A 22,225-nucleotide genomic window follows, 5' to 3' on the forward strand; every position below is an offset into this window, starting at 1 on the left:
GCAGTGACCTTCTTGGGCTTTGGCTAATGGAGATTTGTGGGGAGTGTTTCTGGGAGGACCAGGATTCAGCCTCCTCCCTCATTCTGAGTTCCACCCTGCAATGCAGCCCTTAAGAATTTTGTTTTGTTCAGGGGCTGGAGCAATAGCACAGAGGGTAGGGTGTTTGTTTGCCTTGTGCGTGGCCGACCCGGATTTGATTCCCAGCATCCCATATGGTCCCCTGAGCACCGCCAGGAATAATTCCTGAGTGCAGAACCAGGAGTAACACCCATGCATCGCCAGGAGTGACCAAAAAGCAAAAACAAACAAACAAACAAACAAACAAAGAATAAGCGAATTTTGTTTTGTTCATTTTTTTTTGGGGGGGGGGAGGCACACCTGGCAATTCTCAAGGGTTACTCCTGGATCTGCACTCAGAAATTACTCCTGGCTGTGCTTGGGGGACCATATGGGTGCTGAGGAATTGAATCTGGGTCGTCGTGTGCAAGGCAAGTGACTTACTTGCTGTCTACTATTGCTCTGGCCTCTGACCCTTAAGAATTTAAATTTTCAGGGCCAGAGTGATAGTACAGCAGGTAGTGAATTTGCCTTGCCTGCGACCAACCTGGGTTTGGTCCCCAACATTCCCTGTGATCCCCTGTGCACAACCAGCAGTTAATTCCTAAGTTCAGAGATAGGAGTAACCCCTGAGCATTGCTGGGTATAAAAAAACAAAAAGAATTTAAATTTTCTGCATTTTTAGAGCATGCATGTCTTAAGACTAATCATTTATTCCCTCACTTCCTCGATGCCTTATTATGCTAAAAAAATTCTCTGTCTTTGGACATCATCTTTCCAAGGACAATTTCTCTTAAAGCATGAGGAGGGGCAATCTTACTGCGCATCTCACCTTCCTAGTCTCCTTGGTTAATACTCAGCAGCTATCACGATATTTACTTCTCTTTCATCTAATTTATCACAATCGACCTCTTCACCCAAACCCAGAGATCTCTTAGTGATTTTCATGCCACGAAGCCCTTTGGTGGTCCCCTGAAATGCACGGGCCTCTCCAAAAAATGTGATTTTAAATATGGCGTAAAAGTGATATGGCATTATAAAGGACATTTGTAGTGGAGGTACGAAGATCACGAATCATGACCATCCTGTTATTCGTCGATTGCCTCGAGCAGGCCCCAGTAATGTCTCCTTCATCCTAGCCCTGAGATTTTTAAGAAAGTGCTATATTCAAGGCTCTTTAGGAGAATGAGACCCATCATTGTTACTGGTGTTTGGCATATTGGGTATGCCACGGGAAGTTTGCCAGACTCTGCCATGTGGGCAGGTTACATTCGTTAGCCTGCCAGTTTGTCAAAGTAGGAATGAGATAATAAGATGTCATAATAAGATGTCGGCGCGGTTCTGGGAGCTGGGTTTTATAGTCTCTGAGTCTTGGCCATTGATGGGATTACACAGCGCCAGGGGGCCAGTTGGTGGGTGTGACCCCCACCTATTGGAATTTGGAGGATCTGGGTGGAGGATGCTCAGCCCCGATCCGAGCAGGCTTGGAGATCTCAGACCCGGGACCCATATGCCTTTGTTCCTCTGCCGATACCTTCATGTGTGCAGAGAGTGGTCTCAGCATGGTGGTGCCTGGTTCTGGAGCTACGAAGATACAAAGACAAATTATGATGTGCCCATACTATGCTTCTTTATTAGTTCCTTCATTACGTAACTATCATTTCAAAGGAGTGACAAAAATGATACTTTGAGATATTTTAATAATCTGTGTATATAATGGTATAATATATCCTTTATACCTTTTATTTATGATGGGGGTGGTGTTGAGGAATCTTAAGACTTAGTTAGAGATCGGTGAAAATAAAGATATAATCCCTCCCCCCCCCAAATCTAAGTTCACAGCCCGCCCTGTGGATCCATTCATTCACTGAAGTTCAAATTAACATTGCTCATATTAAATGAAGCCACAGAGCCGGATGTTAGGCCAGGGGGCTGTAATCGTAAGCTCTGCTATGAGGGGGAGATGTGGCATATTGTCATCCAATGGTAGCACCTAATGTAATGTGAAGCATCATGGGAAAGTTTTAAACAAAGGTCTGAATAAGCCAGAGGAAGCGGAAGTTAAGAGTGCCAGGTTGAGGAGATGAGGTCAAGAGATACTTTCAAAGCCTTTCGAGAATTTCAAAGTGGTTTACAATTTTGCCTCTTTTCTTCATCCCTCACCCCAAATGTAGAACTCTTTGGGATTAGGACAAGCCATAACATACTTGCTTGAGGCTTAGAGCTTGCAGGGTGTGTCTGCTTCTTATTTTAGAAGCTACCCCTTTGCATTATGTTGGCTTTGATGGACCAAAGGGAATCGTAAAAACAACTTTGTGGGCTGGAGCGATAGTACAGAGGGTAGGGTGTTTGCTTTGCACATGGCCTACCTGAGTTCGATTCCCAGAATCCCATATGGTCTCCAGAGCACCGCCAGGAGCAACTCCTGAGTGCAAAGCCAGGAGTAATTGCTGTGTTGACCCAAAAAGAAAAAAAAAACTACTTTGTGGTGATAATTGACCAGGCCAGTCAATTAGTGATAATTGACTGTCTGACCAGTGCTGGTCAGTGGATACTGAACAGCAAGACCCATTTCAGCCTCTATCCTTCTTGGTCTTCATTACCATACTGAAATATACACTCCCAATGGTATTTCTCTGCCATTTTTGCACAGGGCATGTGTATTCTTTGCGCGTTCCTCAGTTGCACATGTGCGCAGTTCTCTCTCATGAATATGTATGCGTTTCCTGAAGTACTACTAGAATATGTATAACCCACTACGTCATTCTGTCTACATCAAACCAGACCCCCTACTCCCACTCTTCGAAGCTGCTCTCCAGTGGGTGCTGGTGGACATCCTGCCCAACTGAAGTGATTTCACTGCCAATAAAGCTCCTCTTTGTTATTCAGTTGTTCTGGTGCTATTTTTCTAGAATGACAAGAGCAAAGGGTGGTACTTGAAATTGACCTTGTAAAGGGAATGAGGTCTAAACAGTTTCCATTTAGGTTAAATAGATCTTGATTTTTAAACTTCTTTAAAAAAAAAATTTGACCCCCTGGGGCTGGAGCAATAGCACAGGTAGGGCATGTACTCGGCCGACTAGGGTTCAACTCCCAGCATCCCATATGGTCCCCTGAGCACTGCCAGGAATAATTCCTGAATTCAGAACCAGGATTAACCCCTGTGCATTGCTGGGTGTGACCTAAAAAGCAAAAAAAAAAAAAAAAAAAAAAAGAAATAAAAAAATAAAAAAATGACCCTCTTTTTCTGTCATGCCATAAATAACATGGATCTCCAAACAGGTAGGGATCATATCTTTATCTTTATATCTATCTATGTATCTCATGATTTCTCTGAACCTTTGATGGGTTCTCAATAGATTCTCATTGATTGCGTGTTTTAGCATCAGTTATTGCCACATAACAACATGGCTCCCCCCAAAAAAAACTTGGCTCCCCCAAGTCAGAGCCTTTAAACAATCATCTATTCTTGCCTCGATATCCCTGGTTCCCTGGTTTGGATCTTTCTGCACGTCTGTGCTAGAATCTACCGTGCTCAATTGGCCAGAGACTGATACAAAACAAACAGAGACTGGCTGGTCTAGAATGACCTTGACTGCTGACTCTTGTGCCTGCTCTTTCAAATTGCATGAAATCAAATTTGCAGGTACTACTCCAATGGCCAAAGCTTGGTCCAACATTATAGTCAAATGGACGAAACTACCCAATGGTAGAGATCTGGGAAGATGCACGCAATTCTATTTTTTGGGGGGGAGGGTTATTTTTGGGCCACACCTGGCTCAGGGCATACTCCTGGCTCTGCACTCAGGGATCACTCCTGGAGGTGCTTGGGAGACCACATGGAATGAGGGGACCAAACCTGGGCCGTCATGTGCTCTGCCCACTGTACTATCGCTCTGGCACAGGTGCACAGGTTTCTGTTCTGACCGTGAGTGAATGCAACCCACCTTCCATAGCCTTCACAATGAAACGTCTCAATCCTCAGTGGCTTGGAGCCCTCCAAATCAGTAAGTAAATACACAAACACAGTGGTTCAGAGGGAGAGAAGCAACCGATATATTCAGCCAGTGACACGGCCCCTTCTGTGGCCACAGTATCCGTGTTTGAAGCATGCTGCTCTCCATAGGGGCTGCCTGGCCCTCCTTTGATGCTTCCTTTGTAAATGCATTGACTTGTCCTTCCGGGTTTGCTTCAGTTAAGCATCCCACACAATTTTGATAGAGATGTGTTCTTTTCCCCCTGAGGACATCTGCAACAATCCAGAACACACTTTCCCTGGTACTTGACTCTGGGTTGCTATAAATATCAGACAGACTGTCAGCAGCTCAGGGGCACAGCTCAGGTTTTCTCAGCCCCCCCACCCCCCAATCACTTGCCCCTTTGCCTTGAATGTGTCTGTTAGTGAACTTTGTCCACGGAGGCAAAGTGAAGTGGGAATACAGAATACAGGTCAGGAAACATGTTTTTCTTCTTCTTCTTCTTCTTTTTTTAAAGTACTGAGGTATGTGTATGCGTGCATGTGTGCGTGTGTGTGTGTGTATATGTGTGTGTGTGACAGAATACAGGTCAGGAGACATGTTTTCTTCTTTTTTTTTTAAAGTACTGAGGTACGTATGTGCGTGTGTGCATGCGTGTATGTGTGTGTGTGTATGTGTGTGACAGAGTCAGTCACACAGTCATTTTCAACTCCCCAACTTTAAAAAAAATTTTTTTTATTGAATCACTATGAGCTACAGTTACAAAGCTGTCATGTTTGAGTTTCAGTCATACAATGACCAAACACCCATCCCTCCACCAGTGCACGTTTTCCACCACCAATGTTCCCAGTATCCCCCACCCCCCACCTTATGGTAGTTTCCCTCATACTCTCTCTCTACAACTCCCCAACTTTTAATGTAGACGCCTACCTTGTGTAAAGCAACATTGATGGCAGGTGAGAAGCTGGCAGAGCAGGCAATGCAGACCCAGTGTGGATCAGAGCGTCTCCATTTATGGGTCACGCATCTTCTGCATTGTGGCTTCAACCCCCCCCCCCCCACCCCCACAATCCCCTGATTGGCACCTGGGAACTGTTCATTCGTACGCTCAGCTTTTGCTCATGGTGAGGTGTCTTTGAGCTGCCACAAGCATCTCTTTCTTAGGCTCATCTTCCCCGTGTGTTCCCCTCACACCCTTCTCTCCAGGAGGATGCAGTTTCCCAGAGCAGGGATGGGGCTCTCCGCCTGTGTTAATGAAGAGCATCCCATTGGGATGTTGGCTTTGCCCTTTAACTGACCACACAGGCTCCTCATCTGTGGATGAGCATTATGACGAATCATCCTGCACAGACGCCCCAGCCTTGTTTTGACAGCCGAACGGTCCATCGTACAGTGAGTTCCTTGAGAAAAAAAATGACTTAAAAATCCCCTTGACTATATTGGCATCATGCCTTGGTGCCTGGCCACCACCACCCCCTTCCCCCAAGGAGATTTTTATGGGGGTCCCAGTGTTCTACACTGCCCTTGCCAGTAGTCTAAGGGGTCCCGAGGAGCCATTAGAATTACGAGCGTGTTTCCTTCCAGATGTTGCTACAGGCTGAAGGTGCTCTTTTCACTGGGACAGGAGGCTTTCTTGAAATAGCCGAGGATTCTAGAAACATGACATGGTGCCTGAGTCATCGCTTAAACTTGCCGCTGACTCACTCTCTCCTTGAGAGTTTCTTCAACAGTAACTTTCATGACATCATTTACTTTTCGTTTTTCCCCCTTGATTTATTCTCTTCCGTGCCCGTCTTATGTGTCAACTCGGTGGTGGGGCTATCTCACCTTGAAGACGTGGGTAAATCTAGACCCTCATGCTGGGAACAGTGATTTCTGGGCTTGTCTATGAATGCACCCTTCTCCCGCTCCACTTGCGTGCTTGCAGCAGCAGAAATAATACTTCTACCTTTGCTAGCATTTCATGGGGATGATCTCAGCGTGCGCTCCCAGCCACCCTGCAGGGCGTATATGATCTGGTTATGAACATGCAGCGACCCCAAGAGGGGCTGGGATCTGTGGGGGTGAATTGCAGAAATAAGTCCCAAACCTGTGTTTTCCGCTTTCCTCCTACCCTCGTCTTTTGCCACGCCCACCTCCATCGACATGCTCCTTCTCTGACTTCGGGTTTGGTGACATAACTGGATTCTGACCCCTGGGATAACAGCCAATGTGTTGTCAGCCGCAGCCCAGGTCCTTTGGGCACTGATGACATTTGCCTTCTATCTCTTGCCTCTCTTCCTACCATGGCTCTGGGGATGTGCCTGGGTTGGTCAGCTGGAGGAGCAGAACTGAGTCACCCCCGCTGTCCCAAATGCAGTCATCCCGGGTCACTCACAGGCTAGCCAAACTCTCAGCATCTGAGGGAGTTGGGCCACGATCAGTGGAGCCACTTAGCCAACAATCCCAGATGTGTGGGCCACTGGTGCTTCTCAGATGTCAATGAGGGGTTGTGCTTGTTTGTCTCACTGCACTGTTAGCTCAATAGAGCTGTGATAGATTCTGATAGAATCATCACTCAGGAAAGAGCAGGTCTGAGAAGGGGGCAGGTCTAGGTTAGAAAATCAGTCCCGGGGCTGGAGTGATAGCACAACGTGTAGGGCGTTTACCTTGCATGTGGCCGACCCGGGTTCGATTCCCAGCATCCCAAATGGTCCCCTGAGCACCGCCAGGGGTAATTCCTGAATGCAGAGCCAAGAGTAACCCCTCCCTGTGCATCGCCGGGTGTGACCCAAAAAGCAAAAAAAAGAAAAAAATAAAGAAAACCAGTCCCACTACCTGGAGTGGGTTGCTTTATCGTGTGTGTGTGTGTGTGTGTGTGTGTGTGTGTGTGTGTGTGATAGCCCACACCTGGTCATGCTCAGGGAGCCAATGCAGTGCTAGGGATCAAACCCAGGTCCTCATACATGCTAAGTGCCTTGTCCATCACTTCAACCATGTTCCAGCTCCCTGTGCTTCTTTTTAAGATCATATGTTGTTTTCTTTCTTTCTTTTTGGGTCACATCCAGCAATGCTCAGGGGTTACTCCTGGCTCTTCACTCAGGAATTACTCCTGGCAGTGCTGGGGGACCATGTGGGATGCTGGGGATCAAACCTGGGTGGGCTAAGTGCAAGGCAAACCCCCTACCTGCTGTGCTATTGCTCCGGCCCCATTAAGATCATATGTTCTTATCTTGACTCTGAGGTAATATATGTCCCTTGTAAGGTTGCTGGGAAGATGAATCACAAGCCAGCGTTAAACCTTTGGAATGGAGTTTGGATCACAGATGATGTTGAAACGAGGGTGGCTTCCCACAGACAAGACTCAAAATAATTGCCAGGGGATGAGGGACCCAGACCAATGTACAAAGCATTAAAGCCAATACCTTTCATTTTAGCTCAAACATAAAATAAAGACCTTTAATGGCATGATCCTATCCTTATACTGAATTGCAGAATATTGAGCAGAATAGGTCTAAAAATATATTAATGTTGCTTTAATTAAGGGGGCTGAGGAAAGAAAAAGGGCCAAATCTAGTATTTCCTTTTGAGCCTGGCTTTAACCAAAGAGCTGAGAGTGGGTTTTGCTTCTGCTCTGGGTGGGGGTTCGATTCTGCTCACAATCCTCAGAGCACTGTTGGGGGGCAGTGACTGACACCCTGGTGTTTGCCTGCTTACTTGCATGCATTTGTGGTGACAGATCATTCAGGAACATGAATATTTCCCTAGAAGGTTTTGTTTTGTCCTTTGGCTTTAAAAATATATATGTATATATTTTTCTAACTCTTTTCCCTTCCTTTCAAGCCATTGTCTTTTTGACATGACAAATGGACTCAGGTAAGTTTATGGCTAATTATCTCAAAGGGGAAGGAAAAATACAACAGGACCCAAGGCTGAAACAGTGCAATTAACCCTGTAAACTCTAAGAAGGTAGGAGACACTCTCTGAGTCTGAAACAAATAAACCAACCATATGCACTTAAGGAATAGTGTTTTCCTACGTAGAGTTAAGAGGAATATTTTGCTTTTTGTGTTTTGGGGTCACACTTGGTGATGTTCAGGAGCTGTGTGTGGTGCCAGGGTTGACCACAAACAAGTAAGCACCTTAACTCTTAATCCCTATACATATCACTATTCCCATCTGTCCTAATTTTGGTTTTGGGGCCACACCAGGCAGTGCTCAGGACATACTTCTGGCTCTGTGCTCAAGTATAACTTCTGGTGGGACTCAGGAGACTATGTGTGGTGCTGGAGATTGAACTGGGGTTGTCCATGTGCAAGGTGCAAGGCAAGTACCTTAACTCCTATACTATTTTTTAAAAAATCAGTAAAATTTAGGGTTATATGCATATTTTATACACTCAGAGTAGCAAAAATATCTCAAAATAAAGGGCTCACAAGTGGAAAAAGTTGAGGAAGTCCTCCTCTTTATGATACTTTCGCCTTGTCTTAATACATGTTGCTGCTATGAAGAAATAGACCGTGAGTGTGGAAAGGTCGGACTGCAGCTGAATCTCACGAAGACAATGTTCATGAAAAATGAACTTGTCCCTGACATTCCATGTGCTCTCAATGGAACGAACATCTTCTAATGCAGCAGCTATGTGTACCTGGGTCGAGAACTCAACATGACAAAAGACTTGGTGTGCAGGAGGAAGAGAGTGGCGTGGAACGACTTCAAGAGTATCGAAGAAGTTGTTAAGTGGATGAAGAACCTCTGGCTCCGGGCACCTCTTTTCAACTCCACCGTTCTTCCTGCACTAACATACGCCTCAGAGACCTGGATCCTAAGAAAACAGGACGAGAATGCTATTTGGGTATCCCAAAGAGGAGTCGAAAGAGCTATGCTTAGAATATCACAATTCACTCAAGTGAGAGAAGGAATTTGGAGTTCCGACATCCGTCGATGATCAAGAATCAGGGACGCTGTCTCATTTGCCAAGGCGCCAAAAATCAGATGGGCTGGACATACAATGCAATTTAGAGATGACCACTGGACTAGAGCTGTTACCAACTGAATTCCACGGGACATCAAAAGGACGGATGGCCGCCCACCTATGAGATGGTCAGATTTCTTCATCAAAACCCTGAACAAACGCTTTGAGGCTCTTTGTGTTCCTGGATTGAGCAGATGCCATTGGGCTATACTAGCAAGCGACAGGGACAAAGGGAGATGTTACTGGCACCCACTTGAGCAAATCGAAGATCAACGGGATGACAAGTGATACAAGTGACAAGTGATGTAGAAATAAATCTACATCCCATATATTAAATTGTGTCCTGTGATTTTTGATTCTTTTCTTTTTTTTAATTTTCCCTGTACACTTTATATAAACACTGCGGTTTACAAAGTAGTTCATGATTATTTGTTATAGACATTCAATATACCAACACCAATATTACCACCATTATCCCCAATTTTCCCCATCACTCCTTTAGCTTGCCCCCAATAGCAGGCCCTCAATAATTTATTTTCCATTATTTGTTATAATTTGCTAAAATAATAATAAACAAAAATGTTTCTTCAGAAGAAAGTGGAGATTGTTGCATATCATCATGGAGCCATTAAGCCCTTGTACATGAGATTATTAAGATGTTGTTACAGATTAAGCCTTCTATGTTGATATTTTGTTAATCAAGATTGCTTGCCTTCTTTGTTACATCCCATTCAACGTGGTGTCCTACTCCTTGTTTATCAGTGTTGTAGAGTTTGAGGTGTTGAGAGCTTGCAAAAGCAGCTGCATGCTCCAGGAAGTCCAAAAATTTTAACAGAAAGTCCTATACTATTTCTCTGGCCCCTGTCCTAGCCCTTAAAAAAAAACCCAAGTCTAGCTCTTGCCTGGGTGGTCACTGACTCCTCTGCCAGCTCAGTGATGAGCCCAGTTCTGTTTCTAACTCATGTACGACCTTTGATAAATGCCACGACATCTCTGATCTTTCTCACCAGTGAAACATTTCCCTAGGATTCCTTCCCAAACGTTTTCTCATGAGTGAGATTCAGCTTCTTATTATCTCAGTGTCCTGTGAGATGCTGGGTTGGGCTCGGCTGGGCAACTCTGTTCTGGGTCTCTTCTGTGGCCATATCAGGGAGCAGCTGGAATGAAGCCGTGGGGATGCTTGGCCGGGCTGAATGTCCAGAGCCGAGCAGTTGATGCAGACGGTTAGCCGAGAGCTCTGTCGGGACATCAGCTCGACTCTCTCCTAGGCTGTTTCTGGTGACTTGGGTGCATTACCTGAGCCTCTGGAGGGAACAATCCAAGCTGGGGTATTCCAAGACCCTCATGTGGAAGCTGATGTGGGAGATACCAGGGACACATTCGCTACTATGTTATGAGGTTTTTTTGATGCCTAAAAAGTTGTGGGCAGAAGGATCTCCCACACCACCTTAGGGGTTATTTCTAAGAATATTTGGCCAGTTTGGTGTTAGGGCCTGGTATTCTGGTGCTACGAGACTCCCCCCTTCCTCTGACTGAGACCTGGACAGGCTCAGGGACCTATACTTTGTGGTATATATAGGGCAATGATGGGGATCAGATCTGGGGCCTCATACATGAAAGATACCCCCCTCCCCCAGCCCCTTAGCCCACCCCCTCAAACTATCTCCCCAACTTCTCAACACCAAATGTCTTTGGCAAGTGATTCAGGCACTGGTTTATGGGGTTAGCAGGAATCTGCTGTCCTGGGGCTCAGAGGGGCCTTTGCTCAGGCTAAGAACATGAATGTATGAGGGAGCAGGTCCTTTTGCCATGCCTGCTCTGCTCTTCCTGTGCCTGTCCAGCTCTGACTCACTCTGACCTCATTCTCCCCTGCAGTCTCCCCCATAATGCCATCGGGATGCTAAGCCTGTGCTCGGCATGTGAGGGGAAGACAGAGAAGCTATTTTTTTAAAAAATTTTTATTAGCGAAACACCATGAGGTACAGTTGTAGACTTACAAATTTTTGTGCTTGGGTTTCAGTTATACAATGATCAAGTACCCATCGCTCCACCAGTGCCCATTTTCCACCACGACAGATCCCAGTATCCCTCCTACCCCCATCCCCCCGTCTCTTCCTCTGTGGCAGGGCATTCCCTTTTGTTCTCTCTCTCCTTTTGGGTGCTGTGGTTTGCAAAAGAGACATTGAGTGGCAAACACGTTCGGTTTATAGTCTACTTTCAGGATGCATCTCCCATCCTGGGAGGATCCTCCCAACAAACACCCTTTATTTGGTGCTCCCTTCTCTATTTGAGCTGCCTTTTCCCCTAGCATGTGTGGCTGGCCTCCAAGCCATGGAGTAAACCTCCGGGTACTTATCTAGGCTACTCTTGGGTGTTAGTCTCCTATTTTGTTACTTTATGTTCCCCAGATGAATGCAATCTTTCAGAGAAGCTATTTTTAATTATTTTATTTTATTTTATTTTGCTTTTTGGGTCACACCTGGCAATGCACAGTGATTACTCCTAGCTCTGCACTCAGGAATTACTTCTGGTGGCACTCAGGGAACCATATGGGATGCTGGGAATCGAACCCGGGTCGGCCGTGTGCAAGGCAAACGCCCTACCTGCTATGCTATCACTCCAGCCCCAGAAGCTATTTTTAAAAACATTTGTAAGTCTAGATGAGAAGTTCCACTGTGGGAGAGGAAAAAATATGACACTGATTTTCAGAGAGTACTGATGGCCACATAGGTATTGCAGAAAGCAGTAAAGGCAACCCGGGGGTCTTTCTGGAGGAGGCATTCTCCATTGGAATCTCATCTCCGAAGATGAGTAGGAAGTAGCTATGAGGACATGGATAAGGTATGTCAGGAAGAACACCTGAGGCAGGGCACAGTGATGCCTCTAGGGTGATGCAGATGGGAGAGAGGTTGGGGATAAAGAAGAAGATGAGGCCAGAGAGTAGTGGGGTCCTGCAGGAAGACAGGGCCCCTTGTTCCTGGAAGAGGCCCAGAAGCTCGACCAAGCCCATGGGGCTTGTATGTGACTTCATTAGGAGCTAACACCACCATGGAGTCTGGGTCCCACCCTTTGCCCTAGAGCAAGAGGACACGGAGCTTCTGCCCCTGTCACCCGGTTTCCCAGTGGTCTCCCTCGACTCTCCCAGGCTCCGTGCTGGGCGAGGGCGCTGCTTTTCTGCACCATTTGTTGTAATGGCTTCAATTAAACCATCTTGCCCTGGATCAGCGAGCAGCGCTTGGGTCTTGATGAGCAGGGATGGCTATAAGGGATGCAGTGCATCCTGCCCCGGTCTCTACCAATACCAGGACTGAGCTACTGCCCTGCCAAAAGAGAACTTGTAAGAGAAAAATGGGGGTCCAGGGGCCAGCATCAGGACCAAGAAACAGGCGTCTGTTACCATCTGACAATGTGAAGGCAGGCGCTAGTCCTGCGGCTCATCCCTCCTGGTGCTGCTCACCGCTCCCTGCTCCTGTGGCCAATTCTTAGGGTCAATTTGGATTTGAAACTGCAGCTCCTGGGAGGTGGGCCATCCCCACTAGGCTGGCTTCAGGGTAAAGTCCAGTCTGCAATGAACCATAACCCTAAGGGGCAAGAGCCAATGGTCCTGTCCTAACTTGCAACCTACTGTGGCCAAGAGGCCTCCACTCTCCGAGGCTTCTGGGGGAAAACCACGGGGTAGAAATTGAGATCTGTGAGACTTCCATGAGGCTCCTTTGGTTCCCCCCCAATACAGGTCCTCTGTGTCTCAACAGGCTGATTTCCGGGGAATGAACCAATGGGTGCTTCTAGAATGTTCCAGGCTCAGAAGCATTTGTTCCAATTCGTTTGGGCAGGTGGGAGCTGCTGGCAAGAGACTGCAGACTGGGAGGAGGGTGGTTGGAGAGTTTCCATCCTGCTACCTCTCTGCTTTGATGCAGGGTCTTGACAGGGGGCCCATCTGGATTGTTCCTGCAGGCAGACCTCCCCTCTCTGCCCCAGCCCTTACTGGGTGTCCATTATGCTGCCTGATATCCTTAACCTTGGGGGCTGGGTGTGTAGGTGGTGGGAAGGACTGAGCTGGGAGCTGGCTTCCAGTGACTTGTTATGCCAGGGATTCAACCCCTTCCTCTTCTTGGTTTCTTTCACCCTGTTCATCCCACTCATCCCTTGGTAAGTGGTTCTTTCTTGCTCCAATCTCTCAGGTGGAATTATCTGAATAGCTATTTACAGTTGTCCTACCTCTGTTTGGGATGCTGGTGCAGTTTCTGAAGACCCCGCACACACCCTAATCAAATGAGTTTGTGAAGAGAAAGATGCAAGGAAGTGGCTGACTCTTGGGGCCCCGGCAGTTCTGGTTAACCTGGAAGAGAGTCCAGGCCACAGGATCCCGCTCCTACATCCCTACAGCCTTGGGTCCCACCTCACTGAGCTGAAGCCCATGTACAGAAAACGGTGCCCATTGGCAGTAAAACCAACTGAGGTCTTTTGAGAGGAAGAGTCCTTTCTGCTCAGGTCAGTTTTCTGCCAACTTTCTGTCTTCATTCTCATTCCAGCCCATTCATATTCTCCCATTGGCCAACATCACCCTCCTACTCAACATTAGCACTGCCTAAGTTCAAAGCCCAAAGTCCTTCAGGCAACACACCAGGCCTCCCAAAATTGTTCTAGAATTGTTCTAGAAGGCTCAGGTGCATCATTTACCTGTATCCCCAGTCATAGTGAATGGCATGAGTGGTTCTCTACCTTTGTCTGAACTGTTCCTAGATACAAAATGCCCTTGTCCATTCTTTCCTGGACCCCCAACACCCCCTTTGTACACCTTACAAAGTCCTCTTGGCCCTGATGCATCATGTTGAAACATGATACCCCTAGGGAGATCAACAGGGGGTACCCACACCCAGCCACACCATGCTTTGTGCTTCCCCTGGGAAAACACATCCTGAACCAGAAGCCATACTGCTCTCACAGAGTCAGCAGCTTGAGGTTCATGGCTGTCTTTCATCTCTGCATCCTCAGCCACTAACCATCATTTCTGGACAAGTGTTGAGTATCTACCATGTACCCAGCCCTCTTCCAGTGTGGGCACTTTGGAATTGTATGAGATGGGCCAACTAGTAATTTGGTTGCTGTCTCCTTACTCCAGACCCTTCCTTTTGTCCTTTCATGCTTGGTGATGGGGGTGCTAGAACTACATCACTTCTATTCCTGCCAGCTTACTGGAGGGAGCCTGGAAAAAAATCCTTTCCCTTCTCTTTGCTACCTGGGTTCTACTGTAATTGCCACAACCTTGGCCCTTTGCCCCAGGAGTGTCAGCTGGTTACAGTTTCTGCTCCTTTGATACACCTTGAACCAACTTTCTGTGTCTGTTGTATGGTGTCCCAGTTTCTAAAGGCTGAGTCTCAGTGAGTTCCTAGAATCTCACCTCTGCCCACTGCTTCCTGTGGGGCTTCCATCTGTCTCCTTCAATGTCTCCTTTTTTATTCACTTCTCTTGCCTTCAACGTGATTCACTTAAAGTGATCTTAATAAGTGATCACCATTGGAATGTCTAGCTCAGTTCCTGTTTTACTACTTGGAACCCCGCTGATATCAGGGGGAAGGTCCTTGGACCTCAAATTCAAGTAGGGAAAGATAGACGATAATCTACTAAGAGGACCAGAAGTAAAGAGTGTTCATGTGAGAAATGAGAAAGGTCATAATGGAGAGGGCAAGGGAAACTTATTTATTTGTATTTACATTTATAGGGCTGGAGCGATAGCACAGCGGGTAGGGCGTTTGCCTTGCACGCGGCCAACATGGCCGACCCGAGCCCCTCTCGGAGAGCCCGGCAAGCTACCGAGAGTATTTGATATGCCAGACACAGTAACAACAAAGTCTCCAATGGAGACGTTACTGGGCCCGCTCGAGCAAATCGACGATCAACGGGAGGGTCTTTATCTTTATCTTTATCTTAGAGTTCCTTTTAGATGGTCTCTTTTTCAGAATTTTTTTATAGTAGTGCTAATAATGATGGTACCATCCCCTTCATCTTCTATGCCCTGTCCTGCACTTGGTAACCTCTGTTCTGTTGAAAGAATCCAAGGGTTTGAGTTCATATGCCATTCACCATTCACTTGCTGTGTGTTTTTTACCTATAACACATATGAATGAAATCATCTGGCATTTGTTCTTCTTTTCTTTTCTGTTTGAGTCATACCTGGTGATGCACAGGAGTCATTCCTGGCTCTTCACTCAAGAATGACTCCTGGCAGTGCTCAGGGGACCATATGGGATGCTGGGAATCGAACCTGGGTCGGCCGCATGCAAGGCAAACATCCTACCCGCTGTGCTATTGCTTCAGCCCCTGGCCTGGCATTTGTTCTTCTTCCTCTGGTTTATTTTGCTTAACATGATTCCCTCCAGTTCCATCTGAGTTGCAGCAAATGGCAAGATTTCATCTTTTCTTATAGCTGAATAGTGTACCATTGTGTGTATATATCACAGTTTCTTGATTCACTTACTTGTCATTGGTCATTTGGGTTGTTTCCAGATCTTGGTTATGGTAAATAGCACTCATTGAATATAGATGTGTGTGTAACTTTTCAAATTAATAGTTTTGTGTTCTTGGGATAGCTGCCAGGAATGTAATGTTCTATTTTCATTTTTTGAGAAGTTGTTACTATATTGTTTATTTCTTTTTTAAATAATTGAACCAGGTAACAGTCCCATCAGCTGTAAATAAGCTTTCTTTTTGATCACACCCCCACCAACACTTGTTGTTTCAAGACATTTTGGGAGGAGAAGTGGAGGGGCTACACCTTTTGGAGCTCAGACTTTACTCCTGGCTCTGTGCTCAGGGATTACTCTTGGTGTTTCTCAGGGTACTTATGTGATTCTGGGGATCAAATCAGAGTTCAACTACATGCAAGGTAAGTGTCTTCACCCCTGTAGTATCTTCCCAGAACCAGACTTTTTGATATATGCCATTCTCATTGGTATGAGGTAATATATTATTGTTATTTTGATTTTTGTTTTTCTAATAATTAGTGGTTCTGGAGGTCTTCGGCTGCCGGGACTCTGCTCGGGGTGGGGAGGGAAACTCAACCCGCTCCCTCCAAGGGGCCCCAGTGAGGACAGCCAGGCGTGGGGGCAGGATACTCTGCTGTTCTCTTCTGGGAGCTGGGTTTTATAGTCTCTGGGTCTTGGCCATTGATGGATTACCTGGCTCCGGGGGCAGTTGGTGGGTGTGACTCCTGCCTACTGGAAGATGGAGGATCTGGGTGGAGGATGCTCAGCCCCAATCCGAGCAGGCTTGGAGATCTCAGCCCTGGGACCCGCATGCCTGTGTTCCTCAGCCAGTTCCTTCATGCATGTGGAAGACCTCCAGAACCAGCCACAACCATGCTGAGACCACTCTCCACATGCATGAAGGAACCGGCTGAGGAACACAGGCATGTGGGTCCCGGGGCTGAGATCTTCAAGCCTGCTCGGATTGGGGCTGAGCATCCTTCACCCAGATCCTCCATCTTCCAGTAGTCAGGAGTCACACCCACCAACTGCCCCCGGCGCCGGGTAATCCATCAACGGCCAAGACCCAGAGACTATAAACCCAGGTCCCAAAGAGACATCTTATTATTTTATTCTTGCTTTGGACAACTGGCAGGCTACCGAATGTAACCTGCCCACATGGCAGAGTCTGGAAAACTCCCCGTGGCATACCCAATATGCCAAATACCAGTAACAATGATGGGTCTCATTCTCCTAACCCTGAAAGAACCTTAAATATGGCACTTTTTAAAATCTTAGGGCTAGGGTGAAGGAGACGTTACTGGTGCCTGCTCGAGGCAATCGACGAACAACAGGATGATCGTGATCGTGATCAATAATTAGTGAAGAGCACTCTATTTTATATGCCTCTTGGCTATCTGTTTTCTTCAAGAAAGTTTCTGTTCAGCAACTCTCTCCACTTCTTCTTGAGATTGTTTGTTTTCTTGTTGTTGATCTCTGAGTGCTTTGTATTTCTTGGATACCAGTCATTTATTGGATGTGTGATGTGCAAATAATTTCTACCATTCAATAAGGTGTCTTTTTACTTTAGCTATCATTTCTTTTGTAGTGCAGAGATTTTAAGTTTTATGTAGACCTGTTTGTTTACTTTTGCTTTTGCTTTTGTGGTCAATGAAATCAAACCACAGATGATGTCTCTGTAAGCAACATTTTCCACAGTGTATTTTATAGGGTTTATTCTAATATCAAGGTCTTTAACCTGTTTTGAATTAACTTATGTGTATGGTGTGAGATAGGAATCAAACTTGGGAAGGGGGTTGGGCCATGCCTGGTGTCACACACGGAGGAGATACTAACTGTGCTTGGGGGTTGATTCTGGCAGTGCTCTGGGAAACATGCAGTGTCAGGGATCTAAACAGAGTTAGCTGCATGCAAGGCAAATGACTCAACACCATACTATTCTCTGGCCCCTAATTTCATTTTTTGAAAGGAGATAATCAGATCTCTCAATACTATTTGTGGAAGGACTCTCTTTGCTTCAGTGAATGCATCCAGCTCCTTTGTCATAAATTAACTGTCCGTACATCTAAGAGTTTATTTCTGGGCTCTCAATTCTGTCTTTGGTTATTTAAGAGTTTTACTGCTGGGGCTGGAGAGATAGCACAGTGGGTAGGGTGTTTGCCTTGCACGTGGACGACCCGGGTTCGATTCCCAGCATCCCATATGGTCCCCTGAGCACTGCCAGGAGTCACTCCTGAGTGCAGAGCCAGGAGTAACCCCTGTTCATTGCCAGGTGTGACCCAAAAAGCAAAAAAAAAAAGTTTTACTGCTGCTGCCCCAGGAGGGGAAGGGTGCTTGTCCCTCTGCTTTTCCCCCCTCAGCGGCAGCATGGTGACTGCCATCTTTCAGAGCCTATTGGACAGAGAGGTATGGGCTTGCAGTAACGGGGTGTGCGGGGCCTCTCAGGATAGGGGGCAGAACTGGTCCTTCCCCCCGCCAGGACCAGACCCCGAGTTGCTGCCCACAAAGGGCTCCTCCACTCCCGAACGGCCATGATCCCAGAAGCATACAAACCAATCTGGTAACCCAGTGGCTTCTGGCAGAAATCCCTCTGGACTTAATTACTAAAATACCAGAAATCCAACATCATATACTCTTCATTATCAGCAGTAGAAAACAAATTATCTAAAGATGCCTTTTCGGCAGGACTGATAATTGGGGGAAAATGCCAAATAATAATAGTGGATCTTCTGTCAAAAAATTGAACGTAATCAAAGTAAAGAGAGAGTAAAGTGAAAATCATCTGCCACACAGGCAGGGGGAGGAGTGGGATGGGGGCTAAACTGGGGTTCTTGATGGTGGAACATGTGCACTGGTGAAGGGATGGGTGTCTGATCATTGTATGACTGAGACTTAAACCTGAAAGCTTTGTTCTCATGGTGAGTCAACAAAAAATTCAATTAAAATTAAAATAAAAAAAAGTTTTACTGCTGGGCTCTCAGTACTATCATCAGGTGCTTTTCAGGGCAAGCACGCTACCTGCTGTACTATTTATCTGGCTCCACCTTCATTTTTCTTGCTTAATTGTTGTGGCTAGGACCTTTGAGTCAGAGGTACTTTTGTTTGGGCAGTTGTGGAAGGTTTCACCAAGAAATTGACTTTATTTATTTATTTATTTATTTGCTTTTTGGGTCACACCCAGCGATGCTCAGGGGTTACTCCTGGCTCATGCACTCAGGAATTGCTCCTGGTGGTGCTCAGGGGACCATATGGGGTGCTGGGAATCAAACCTGTGTTGGCCATGTTGGCTGTGTGCAAGGCAAATGCCCTACCCACTGTGCTATCGCTCCAGCCCCAAGAAATTGACTTTAAACTAGAGAAAGAAGTGGTAGGTGTTTGCCCATGCCAAGAGCTGGGAAACAATGTTCCAGAGAGCTACACAAGCTGACCGGGTGCACACAGCCCTCACCAGGGGACAGCTCACTAGAGTAAAGGATTCTGCTGGAGTTGAAGGGAGGGAGGAACGCTGCAGAGACTGAGGTCAGAGAGGAAGGAATGGATTCAATCATGTGGGTCTCCCTAGTGGTTGACCTAGACTTTTTTTTTTTTAATTGAGCAGGTTGGAAAGACTTTGGAGGATATTATACAGATTCAAAGTGATCCCTATCAAATTTCCAAGACATAGAAAGCGTCAGCCTCTGATATGCGTTTCAAAAAAGCTCTCTCTGGCTGCTAAGAAGAGACTCTCTGTGTGTAAAAGCAGAATTTTCTCCTCTCCAAGAAGGATGAAGAACCCTAAAGCCAGAGAACTTATTCTACTCATCCTTGATCCCTTGGACTTGAAACTCAGGTTCCCAGATCAATGATCCTTCACAGCTACCCATTCCTGAATTGAGTGCAACTAATTAAGTTCCAGGCAGAGCTCCTCAGCTCTGGGCAGCCAAACATACACTGACAATGTTCTTACTTCACTTAAAGTTTGGCAGTGTCCAACTTATGTTTAATCTGGGATGCACGGTGCTTGTCAGTGGTGATCATGGTGATGGAGAGGAAGCACAGGGTGGCTCCTTAGGGACTGCTGTGGATATTGACAAGAATGAGCAAGTCCCAAAGACTCCTTTACCCAGGCAATCCACTGACTTCTGCAGAAGACACTTCCTGATTCCGAACTCTTTCTTCAGCTTCTATTAAGAATCATCACTCACAGACGACATCGCTCACCAGGGCTATGCAAAAGGTCAGCTTGTCTCCTTTCCCAAAGTGGACACTAGCTCTGGTTACTAGCTTGCCATCACCTGTATTATTGCACCCGAATTAGGGGGAGGGTCTTAGGCGAGTGAAGACCACGAGGGGCCTCACAGAGTAAAGGGTACCTTAAACTGATAATAGGGACAATCTAGGTAGAAGGGACAGATCTCTATAAGCAGTCATAGAACAAAAGAAAAATACTGAATGTTCTTCAGGTAATAGGTCTTTGCTTTATTGATAGGATCCTTCCTCCCGTGAAATAAGCAGGTGTTTGGGTGGGGGCTGAGGGTGGGAGGAATTGGCTGGGTTGACACTGGGAGCCTCAAGGAGATGATTTCAGCTATGAAGCCCTTTTTTCTTCACAGCTTGTGAAACAGAAACGGAAGACTGCCGATGAAACAGCGAGATCTATCCAAATTTAAATAAAGCCCTCGATACACGAACTTTCTGGGGCCCTCAGATTAAGGCCGCCTTCTAAAATGAGCGCTGTGTTCTGATTGGCTGTTTTAGCCAACCTCAGCTTATTTCTCCTTCCGATTGGCCAGCATCTTCCCCGCCGCAGATTCCCTGTTTTGACTGGACCCGTCCTCCCGCCTGCCACAGAGTCACCTGGGATTGGCTGGTTTCTGCGAGGCTCGGCTGCCTTGCCTCTTGCCACCATCAGATTCTTCTTCATTAAACAAATGAATCACAATCCTAATTAATTTGAGCAACAGAATTTATGTAACTACTCCCTGCAGGATGTCTGCTCTCAGTCGGCAGAGAGATTAATTCCCCTCTCTGGGAAATTCCAGCCGCGCTGGTCAATAAACCTTAATGATGACTGAAATCTCGCATCTGTCTCTGCTCAGGGCAGGTATCCCCTGGTTGCCAGATGTCCAGTTGGCTTGAAGCAGTACCCCAGACACGAAGAGGACAAGGACAAGAATTTCCATCCCAGAGGGATCTTGAGTCAAATGTAGTATGTGCAGTGGATGTTAAGGACACTCTAGAAAGTTCTGCATGGCTGAAAGCCTACAGGAGGTGTTTCGTTACTATTTATGGCATGAAGAAAAGAGGCAGTGATTGCCCAGAAGCTTATACAATGATCTCAAGCTCCCAAATGGTAACCAAGTCCCTCCGGCTCTTTCCATTCATTGCTGTGCTGCTTCCCAGGACCATACTCAATTCTTTACTATTTGCAACTTTCTGGACTCTGAGGCTTGGCTCTTGGTGTTTCCCTGCCCTTGAACTGTTCCAGCTCTTTTCTCCCAAACAGGGCTCACACGGGCTGCCTGGGAGGGAAGGGCAGTGACATGGAAAATATTCTGGAATTAGTTCTAATTCTGGCTCTGCTTCTAATTTCTTGTACTTCACCCTACTGTTTTTAACCTTTCCCTCATAGACGCCTCCAAGGTCCTTAGATTAAATAAGCAGCAGAAACATGGATCAGACCGTGTGCGACTCATTAGGGACAGGCCGTGTGTTAAGGAATAGGATATTGGTGTGGCCCTGGATGTCTGCTTCCAAAGAATTTAGCTTTCAGGAGACAATAAGCAACCCCCATTCCCATCCTCCTGAAGGGGTGGTGGAAAAAAGAGCATATTTTACTTAGGAATCCATGCTCAGAGAAAACAGAAAACTCATGGAAGGTGATGAAGAAGAGAAATTAAATTAAAATTTATATTGAGACCCAAACAACGAACTCCAGAGGACCTGGGGACATGGCCTTCCAGAAAGACAAGGGAACAGCATTGCTCAGACCCTGTAGTGCGAGTGCGTTGTTTATCATTCAAGGGTAAAAGTTCGAGAATATTGAATGATCTGTCTTGTGACCCACCTTGCAGATGTTCTCAGGACTTAGAAGCAGGTCTTCGGCCTTGAAGCATGGGGGTGCTTGTTGCAAGAACAGGAAGTCTCATTGCAAGAAAGGAAAATGGAGGGCAGGTGAGGGTGAGACACATGCTCTTATCCTCCACCAGATGGGGATCCATCCATGTTTTGGGGGGCAAGCTACAGGATTCAGACTCTGACTCCATTATCAGCCCCAACAGTTCCCTCCATGGACCAGTTCTAATCTCTCCTGTTTTCAACAGTGAGGTGGGATGAGGAGAAGAGTCAACCACTTTTCTCATTGGGGATTTGTCGCTAATCCATGCTCATTGTAGAGAAGAAGTGTATAAGGGCCGAGAGATAACTCAGAAAATAAAGTAATTGCCTTGCATGTGACCAGCTAACCTGGGTTCCACCCCTGGGACCCCACATGGCCCCCTGGGCCCTGCCAGGAGTAATCCCTGAGTACAGAACCAGGAGTAAGCCCTGAGCACTGCTGTGTGTGGCCCAAAAAACAAGCAAAAAGTGTGTAACAAAGAATCAGATCACATTCCAATTTCTTTTGGAATTTTTGATTCAGAAGATTGTTAAAGAGAAGAAATATGCTTTATTTTTCCTGTCATTGGAAAACAAGTCTTCAAATGCATTTTTCGACAGGTGTATAATAATTGATCACACAGTGTGACACAATGTTACTCCATTAGGCTATTATT

This window comes from Sorex fumeus, unplaced genomic scaffold (genome assembly GCF_029834395.1).
Source record: "Sorex fumeus unplaced genomic scaffold, SorFum_2.1 ptg000007l, whole genome shotgun sequence".
NCBI lineage: Eukaryota > Metazoa > Chordata > Mammalia > Eulipotyphla > Soricidae > Sorex > Sorex fumeus.